Source organism: Centroberyx affinis, unplaced genomic scaffold (assembly GCF_046629955.1).
Source record: "Centroberyx affinis isolate AG114_WGS23_722 - 3 ecotype Tasmania unplaced genomic scaffold, CSIRO-AGI_Caff_v1 ptg006087l_1, whole genome shotgun sequence".
NCBI classification, from domain to species: Eukaryota; Metazoa; Chordata; class Actinopteri; order Beryciformes; family Berycidae; genus Centroberyx; species Centroberyx affinis.
In genome coordinates this window covers 111,173-121,360 of record NW_027283098.1, presented here as the reverse complement: position 1 = coordinate 121,360, position 10,188 = coordinate 111,173, and positions in this window count along the sequence as shown.

Below are 10,188 nucleotides of genomic sequence, written 5' to 3'. Positions count from 1 at the left end.
CCTACAAATCTCTCCATTCATCTACCCCTCTCTCTCTCTCTCTATCTATCTATCTATCTATCTACATACAAATCTCTCCATTCATCTACCCCGCTCTCTCTCTCTCTCTCTCTCCCTCCCTCTCTCTCTGTTTGTCCAGCTGCGTGAATACAAGGTGGAGCTGGATATGAGTCTCCCGGCCCCCCTGGACTCGGTGGCCCGCTGGCTGCTGCGGGCGGAGGGGGCGCTGGCCGAGGAGGAGGGCGACCCGCAGGACCACGGCCGGGCCGCCGACAACGCCAGAGAGAAACAGGAGCTGCTGAAGGTGACCGGTCACTTCAGTCAGGCCTTAACTCACTCACTTTAATCACAGTAAATAGGATAATGCGTCTACACTACCAGTCAAAAGTCTGGACCCACCTGATTGAATGTACTATATAAGGCTCATGCTGAAATGCTTGAAATTCGTTTCTTAGACAAATATAAATAGTGAAGTTGATCCGATGTATGAATTTCTTTCCAAAGCCTTTGCCTTTCCATCAAGGCAAAAGGCGGATACTTTAAAGAATCTAAAATATAAGATAGTTTGGATTTGTTTAACACTTTTTTGGTCGCTGCATAATTCCATTTGTGTTATTTCATAGTTTTGATATCTTTACTGTTATTCTAAAATGTGGAAAATAGTAAAAAAAATAATGAAAAATGTGTGTGTCCAAACTTTTGACTGGCAGTGTACATCCTTTTATTTTATTTATTTTTATTTATCCTTTATTTAACCAGGAAGGTCCCATTGAGATACAGGATCTCTTCTTCCAATGAGTCCTGGTCAAGATGGTTTCACATAAAAAAAAAAAAAACAGTTTCACATAAAAAAAAAAACAATCTTACATGGTAGAACACATATAATACATAAAAGCTACACAAGGGAAAAAGTAAGGGAAGAGAAGCATACAGGCCATACCATCGATATCCATAACACAGTCCATCTTAAGTCAAGGTTATATAAAACAGAAACATTTTGCCTTCAGGGCAGTTTGTAAAAGACCTTTAAAGGTATTCAAAGAAGGGAGTGCTTCTAAGGTAATGGTATTTTGCAACTCATTCCATGCCCAAGGTGCATAAAAGGAGAAAGGGTTTTTAACAAGCTCTGAGTGCACCCTGGGGACATTTAGAAGACTCTGATTAGTAGATCTAGTGTTATAGTTGCTGGTATGATAGGATAAAAGGCTGGAGATATAAGTAGGTAGTTTTCCTAGCAATGTCATGACAGTAAATAGCAATGTGTATTTTTCTCCTCTGGTATAGAGAGGACCATCCTAGGGATTCATATAAAATGCAATGGTGAGCGCGTGAGCTTGCACTTGTTACAAAGCGTAATGCAGCGTGATATGCAGAATCCATTTTTTTTTAAGTAGGGGTGAAGTTGCATGCATGTAAATCACCATACACCATAATCTAATACAGTTAGAAATGAGCTTTGCACAATTTTCTTTCTGGCTTCAAATGGAAATCCTTTCAATTTCCAGGCTAGTTTCGACACCTCACCTATCCTACCTAATATTCCAATATTACTCAGGATACTGAAGTATTCCACACTCTTAACAAAAAGGGTTCCATGCTGTACCACTGAATGGTTCTTCATGTATGAGCGACAGCACTGCACTTCATCTAATGGTGCTGTAAACAACCTTTCAGAACATATGAAATGTTCCAAACCAGCAGGATTAAGGAACTTTTTCAGAACCACACTGGGTTCTTTATTATGATTTATCAGGTTTCTGTTTGAACCAATCAGAGGGTTCTTTATGGTTCCATATAGAACCACTACACTAACCAGAGAACCAGAGAGGAACCCTCCTGTTTCTACTGAGAACATATAAGTCAAAATGCCATGTCTTCTTTACAGTAGCAGGGATAAGTTTGTATCATTTGTTTAGTAGAAACTCAAATATTATGGATAATATTTGGATTTCATTCAATAGTGACATATGATAGCTGGAATATCCCAATATTATCCAGGATACTACTACTACTGTTACTGCTACTATGACTACTAATGCTGCTGTACAGGAAGGCATAAAAACAAGAATAGTAAAGTACATAATGAGGAAGTAAAAACAAGAACTAGAAGCAAGAGAAACCACATCATAAGAAGAATAAATCGATGCGTAAAATGAAATCAGATACAAGAAAACATAAGAAACATCACAAGATTGAAAATGGGCAAGATCAAAAACTCTTTAGTAAATGATTTATCAGATGACACTGACTGGGCAGGAGGTTCCACATTAAGGATGGAAAAACCCCTATCCAGAATAATCACCTTATTTGAGTATACTATTCATTTATTTCAATGAAGATATTTGTGATCTGGATATGAAGATGTCTTTGTGCACTCATTCAGCGTTACTATAATCTGGATATCCTTGCTTTTTTTTGTAAGGTGTTGAAATATGGACTGCCATGGATGGAAAACATGATATTTTTGATTGATATTGAAATGTAAATGTGCATGTAAGGTTTGCCTGGAGGAGATGCCCCAGCAGGTGAAGACCTTCCAGATGTTCCAGAACCTGGATGAGTACGGAAACATGCTGGTTCCCACGGACAAGATGGAAGAGATGAAGAGGAGGTGAGGCTGCTGGCTTTCTGCCTGCTTCCCCTCTACGGACCTGATGGTCTGGGTCAATAACAGTGAACAGTCCAAATGTGCAGTCTTTGAATTGATCATTTGCAGCTATATGCAGTGGTGGAAAGGGTACTAGAATCTCCTAATCATGTAGAGGTACTGTTATTTTGCTGATATTGTACTTAAGTAAAACTAAAACTACCGTCGTAAAAATCTACTTCAGTAAAAGTAAAAAGTGTCTCCTTTAAAATGTCCTCAGAGTAAAAGTTACTTAGTTACTTTTTTAGAACAGCGAACGTTGTTAGCTGTGATCTTTTCCATGTGATTCTAAAAGGAGCGAGGACAGAGTTCAAACTAGATTCTTTTAACTGCAAACATTAGAAATTGCAAAATAAAGTTGGTAGGACAGTTTTTGATTTGCAGACGGAGGTTCAGTTCCAGAAACTAAAACCAGAAAAGCAAAATGAGCCTCGAGCTGCAGAGCTTTTCACACGGGGGGGTTATTATTATAGTGGTATTTTAGGAATGTTGATTATGAAACATGACATTTGCGATATCCAGGAGCAGTGTCATTTATAACATGATACATATGATTACGTTTCATGTTGTTCAACTCAGAGTTCAACAAGAAATTTGTTGTCTTGATTTCTTTTGAGTTAAATATTTTTATAAGCTCTTTGTTACTTCATCTCACCTGCACAATTTCAGTTTTTTGCTGTGTTTTTTTCATTTATACGTGCAAATATAAACCTTTTTGCAGTCCTCAGGTTTATTTGTCTGTGTCATCATCTTCCCACGCTCATCTTCAACAGGTTTACCAGTGTGAGAGTGACTGCTAAGTACCATGGGATCAAGCTGGAGTACCGGGAGCACCGCCACACAGTGCTGGATCTGCTGGGGCAGATCAGGACCAAGCTGCGGGTCTGGAAGAGGCCCTACCTGTCCCAAGAGGCCGTCAGGGTGCTGCTGCAGGAGTGGCATGTACGTAGTCTTCGTTCAAAATCGACATCTTAGAAAAGCACTGTGGCTTGATTAGGGCTGGGTATCGAGAACCAGTTCCAATTTAGCTCCAAATTGCCCAGTTCACCAGAATCGATAAGCCACCGCACTAACGATACTAGCAACAACCTTCTGACCCTTTCGGTGTGCTGTCAATCACAAACAATGACACCCAAATTTCCCCAAGGGGATCAATAAAGTGCATCTGTATCCTTATCCTTAATTTGACTGCTCCCCCTCATGTCCATAGAACATACAGTGAGTTAGGTAGCACAGCTTTGGCAACTGTCTACAGAACAACAGAAGTTGGTGGAAACTGTTTCTTTAGAGTTCCTAAAACCACCAAAAAAAAAAAAGACTTAAGAATAAAATTCTCTAAACAGCATAATCCAAGTGTTCTGAAGCCATATGGTTGCACAGTGGGTCCAAAAGTCCAATATTTAACTCATTATTTCCACACTTTAGTCAAGTTCCAAACTGCCTAATTCACTGGAATTGATAAGCCACCGCACTAACGATAGGCTACCTCTTACTGAGCATTAAGAATGTATAACAGTTGGATGCTTCTGGAGTAACGTCGCAAAAACCTTTTGACCCTTTCGGTATGCTGTCAATCACAAACAATGATGTAATTTGACTGCTCACCCTCATGTCAGTGGAAACACCGGTGAAGTTTGTATGTCTATAGAACATACAGTGAGTTAGGTAGCACAGCTGTGGCAACTTTCTACAGAACAACAGAAGTCGCTGGAAACTGTTTCTTTAGAGTTCCAAAAACCACAAAAAAAAAAGACTAAAGATTAAAATTCTCTAAACAGCATAATCCAAGTGTTCTGAAGCCAAACGATTGCACTGTGGGTCCAAAAGTCCAATATTTACCTCATTATCTCCACACTTCAGTCACAACAGTAGCAAGATGCTGCCTTCAAACGCCGTCAGAAATATTGTAATTATGGGTAGAATGCGCTTGAATGACCCAATAAATACAGTGGTAAATATTTTGTTTTGTTCAGTGATGTTGACCTCCAATTACTTAAGTTTTTTCACTTGCTCTTTGACATGCCAAATGTGCCTTACCTGTTTTGAAAAGTAATTATGAGACAAAAGTAGCTCCACACAGCAATGCCTTTCTTGAATAATAAAGCAAAGTTAAATGGCATTAAAGCTGTATGTAGTCTTTTACCCCTGACAAACGGATCAATCAGAAGAATCGAAAATGGCACGGGAATTCGCATTATGGTAGCCTAATGGTTAGAGAAGCAGGCGTAAGACCAGGAGGTTGCTAGTTTGAATCCCCAGATCAGCTGGGAAAATGAATGAGTAATGCTCTCTCCTTGAACAACTAGCATCAAGTTACCCTTGAGCAAGGCACTTAACCTCCAATTCAGTAGAGCTGCTCAGTGGCCGACAGTAGAAGACTGTTGTTCTGTGTACAACCAGGCGTGAATGTGTCTAAAGCTGGCAGTAGACTTGCAATGAATGCGAAATCAGAGTCGAAGGCCTCATTGCCTCATTCAAATGTGTGTGTATACTCACTGTGCTTTGTATTTTACATTTACTAAACACAAGATGTTAGCTGGAGATGTAAACAGAGACAATCCACTGGAAAAGGAAATGGAGATGTTATCTCACAAGGCAACACGACCACTCACGTGTTATTTGGTGACTGATGTGCGATAATTCAACTAGTTCAGCCAGCAAGCCTGTGCAAACTGGATTTCTGTTTGTGCAAAACAGCAGAATTTTGTTTCCACAACAAGTATACTGGCAGCCTAACTGTATGAATGTGAGGATGATCATTTTTTCCGATCTAAATTTTAGTGTGCTGAGACTCTGACTCTACTGTTCTCCATACTGTTTTTCTTTACACACAGGAGCTGGTAAATAAGCAGGAGCTCCCTTCTCTGTTGGAAGCAGCCCTTCATAAGCTGAAACAGGTTTCTGGGAAATATGAAAGCAAATCTGCCCTTGGTGAGTGTACTGGGACTCTAGATGGATTAAATTCCCTCCATCTGACTCTTCTTCCACCTTAACTAATTGATTCAGAGATCAATAGGAAGCTCACTCTTTTTTTACCTTTACCTGAATGAACAGACTTAACAGACTTGATACATTTGTTGGCTGTTTGTAGCTTGATTGACACCTTGCCTAGGTGTCTTCATACTGTGTAAATCAACATAATGGAAAAATGTGAATGGATAGATAGATAGATCATGCAAATTCATTGATTGATTGATTGACTGACTGAGTTACTGACTGAGCACCTGGCTGCTCCTCAGCTGCAGACTACAACCATGTGAGTCGGCAGGTGAGGGAGCTGGAGGAGGAGACCGCCGTGGTTCTGGAGGGAGTCACCGCAGCCAAGAGCACCATGGGAAGGGTGCTGTCCGCCTGGGACTCCTACAGCGACTGCCTCAGCTCCCTGCAGGCCTGGCTGGAGCAGGGATCTGCAACACACACACATGGCCAGAGAGCAGAGGTATAAACACACAGAGAGGGGAGGGAAGAGAGAGAGATGGGTGAAGAGATGGCAGAAATATTCTCATTGTTTGAGTTAAACCTCAATGGGTTGAGCCAAAGAAACACAGTCAGTTTTTTGGAGTGCATGTTAGCTAACTGGCAAACTTGAATGGAAAGAAGGAACTCTGGTCAAAATATGTTTAAAAATATAAATGACTGACTTTTTCATTCTTTTTCATTCATTCATGACCATGGCATTCATGATGTTGGAAGGTTCAGCAGCTAGCTAAGTAGCTTACCTAGATAGCTAACTTAATGACTAGATTAAATTTTTTCAGTTAGTAGCAGAGTGCTAGGCTTCATAATATTAGCTTCCTCCTCTCTTACCGCTTGTCTTTTCACTCTAAATTAAAATCTAATGGTAGGTTTTCACAGGCATCATTTCACGCAAGGGATCACACTGCTTTCCAGTATTGGACGCTTGATAGGTGTGCTTCGATATTGGTTCCTTGCTGCACCTGATTGGACAAACGCTGTCACTCAAACTGGAAAAACATGGCGGCTCGTTTGCAAACTTTCTCTTATATTATGAAAAAAGTTCACCGAAATGTGTTCCTGAAAACATTTGAGGCTAGAAATAAGTCGTGCAGTTGCTGAATCTGTGTTCATTTTAGATCGACAACAGTTAGTTTAAGAGTTTGTACGTGAGTTTCGTGAGTTTCCAGAGGCGGCGAGTCGCACTGGACGCCCCTGATTTGCATAAAGTAGCCTAGACCTCAACTTTATGCAAATGTAGAGCAGCCAACGGGACTCCCCGTCTCTCGAAACGCACCGCGGCGCTACCATAATGCATTGCACGGCTGCTTACATAGGAAATGAATGGGAAGCGTAGAAATCACGGATCCTGTGGAAACGTACCATTAGGTTACTTAGGAAATTTTTGGTTCTTTGGCTCCGCCCATTGAGGTTGAACTCAACCAATCAGATTATTTCTGGCTCCAGAGCAACTCTGCCATCGGGAAATGGTTGTTAAACTAAAACTCTTAATCTGTGAGCACGTATCACAAACAATAGTGAGATAACACACACTCACAGACACACTCATCCCTCCACACACACCAAACTATTCCTCATCTCTTTTGGTAACACCGTTATACTGATGTTTTTGTGTAGGTGGCGTCAGAGGCCATGGCAGAGTGGGGCTCCCGCCAGGCCCACCTGAACGAGGTGGGGACCTTCCTGATCGAGACGGCGGACCCTCAGACCAGCAGGAGCCTGGCAGAGGAGCTGCGCAGACTCAACATGCACTGGGCCGAGTTCGTCAAGAGAAACACATTTGTAAGTTACAGCATGGGGGGAAACCTGAGGCGCTCTGAGAAGTAGTAGAAACTGATGAGAAATAGTAAATCATGTCATTCAGTTTGCCTGTGGAGATTAAAGTGATAATTGGGGGTTTATTTATTTTAGCAACTTTTTTGTTCATTCCTCATTGCTGTAGTGTTTCTGCACTGCACTTCCCAGAGATCACCTGTCAATCAAACAGTGTGGGCGGAGCTTGGAATTTTGAATTTCTGTTGATGCAGTTTGACTTTCTCTTCTCTCTGTCTGTTCAGCCATGGTGGCTATCGCTGCTCATGCTAACTACCCAGTTCTTCTATAAACCGGAAACGCATCACTTCCTGTGCGGCACAGGATTTTTCCCAGGAAAGAGCTACCAGACACTGGCTGTTTAGAACAGATAATGGAAAAGTTTTCATGAACTGGATATAGGTTGAATCACTGCTGTGTTAGAGCAATCAGTAAATTAGAATAGCAGAAATGACAATTATTTTTTATTTCTGCCTGTGTTGACCTAATGATTTAATTCTATTCTGTTTTATAGTTAGTCACATTGTTAGTGCTTTTTTGTTTTGTTGTGTTTGTCTCACCATGCGTCAGGTTTCTGGAATTTGAAGCTGAGATTCTCTTATTGTTGCAGTCTCACGCCCTCATAATGACAGGCTCCAAGTTTAAATGTGCTGCCCCACCTTTGCTTTTGTGTGTGGAGGCAATTATAAAACGTTTTATAGTGTCTGATTATGATGTATTGTCATGCAGCTTTAATTGATTTCTCAAGTTGTACATCTTCGGGGCTGGGAAGGAGTTATCATTACCTCTAAGACTTATTTTAAGATATGTTCAATTATTCAATCAGACTGTAGTGTTGTGTGTACAGCTGTAGCCACCAGCGATATTTCCTGTACTCCTGTACAAGTATAGGAAATAAGTGTCCATAAAAAGTCAGTATACTCAGGTATTAATCACTCATAGACCAACTTGCACGCATTTGCTTTGTACTCTGGACTGTACATTTGTAAATCTGTAAACTGCAAATCTGTCAATAACCATTGAAATGAACATTTCAATACCATCCATACAGACTATCATTAATGTTATTTTACTTTTATTAATGTCCTTTATCACCTGTTTTTTTTCACCAAGCTCCACTTTTAATTATTACAAACTAAAAAGATAAGGAATTGAAACAAGTCCATGAGTGATTAAGCATGCAGCAAACCTGTAGTTTTTCTGTGTGAAATTCTGTTTTTCTCTGTTATCTTACAGTCCAAACAGGTTTCTGATTGGGCTAACAAGTAAAAACAAGTTTCTGTAATCTATGTGGTTATTGTGCTTCTTCTTGTAACACTGTGTTATCTAACATCTTTACTTGTGCTTGCTCCAGGCCAGTGCGGCTGAGCCCAGCGCTGACGTCCAGTCCAGACCCCAAGACCTCCAGGCTCTGATCAGAGAAGCCACGCTGATCCTCAAGGAGCCTTTGGAGGTGATGGCAGGTCCTCTACGCACCTACAGGAAGAGAATACAGGTGGGACTGATGGATAGATAAATCATTTCTTTCCTTGACACAGAGGAATAGAGTCATAATTCTAGACTTGTATTAACTGAACTTGACTCTTAACTCTAACTCGACTCCAACCGGATAAATATCACATGGACATTTTCAGAGGCTGGGGAAAAAGGCGATATACTGTATAATGTTTACTCTGCACTTTCCAAATTACGTTGTCATATTATAGTATTTTATAGTGTGTTATGTAAAAGGTTATGTACAGCAAGCTGGTCATTATCACACAATAAGCCCCGACTATGAATCAAGACCTCAAAATGAGGCGAGACTCCCTGTATGTTATCCCGCTTATTACATGGTTATTACCAAAGACATTAATCATTTGACATGAAATATTGATTCAAACTGATTTTATTACAAGCAAAAATAATAATTTGGCACAAGTTAATTTGATTAGAAATCAACACAATTAATCAGACGTCTATGAAACAGTGGTGTGTTATTCAGAAATAACAGACATTAGAATGCGATCATTGGCCAGTCAGAAAAGCTGTGTAAAAAAGTACGTTATAGTATATTATGCTGTAGTATTGTAGTATGCGTGTTATGTTGTACACTGTCATGATAGCTTTAATATAAATGATCAGATAGATCTTTGCAGAAATGACATTGTCTTTCTGCCTCTCAGTTCATAATGAGGAAGATAAAGGAAGTGGATCTGGATGCTCTGGATCCGTCCCCAGAATGCTCAGCAGACATGTTACAGAAGCTGAAGCTGGCCATACCTGAGGTAAGGATGACCCCTTCCCTCCTAAACATTTACACAGCTATGTTCATAAGTATTCTACTCTTTCTTTACCTTTTGCTCCAGTGTTTATCACATTTTGTAACTAGATAGAAACTAACAGCTCCCAGTTGTGAATGTGTGTAAATGTGTGAATGCTGCAATAAAAGCAGGCGGGGGGTGTGTGTGTGTGCAAGCAAAAAGGAAACGAGGGGGGTGTCCAAGCAACAAGGAAATGTGGTCTTAATTTTGAGAAACACTAACACTAACAATCCCACTTGCATGACATAGAAGCTATCAATCGCCTCGACCATGGTCTCATTTGTTTACAGTAATTACAGTAATTATACCAACACATCACAACTAATTTAACAATATTTTGATGTAAAAAAAAAAATGAATGAATGAACCATTTTTGATACAATATATCATTGCATATTTGTATATTTGTCCAGGATCTTCTTGCATGAGCCTTGTATTTACAGTTTGTCC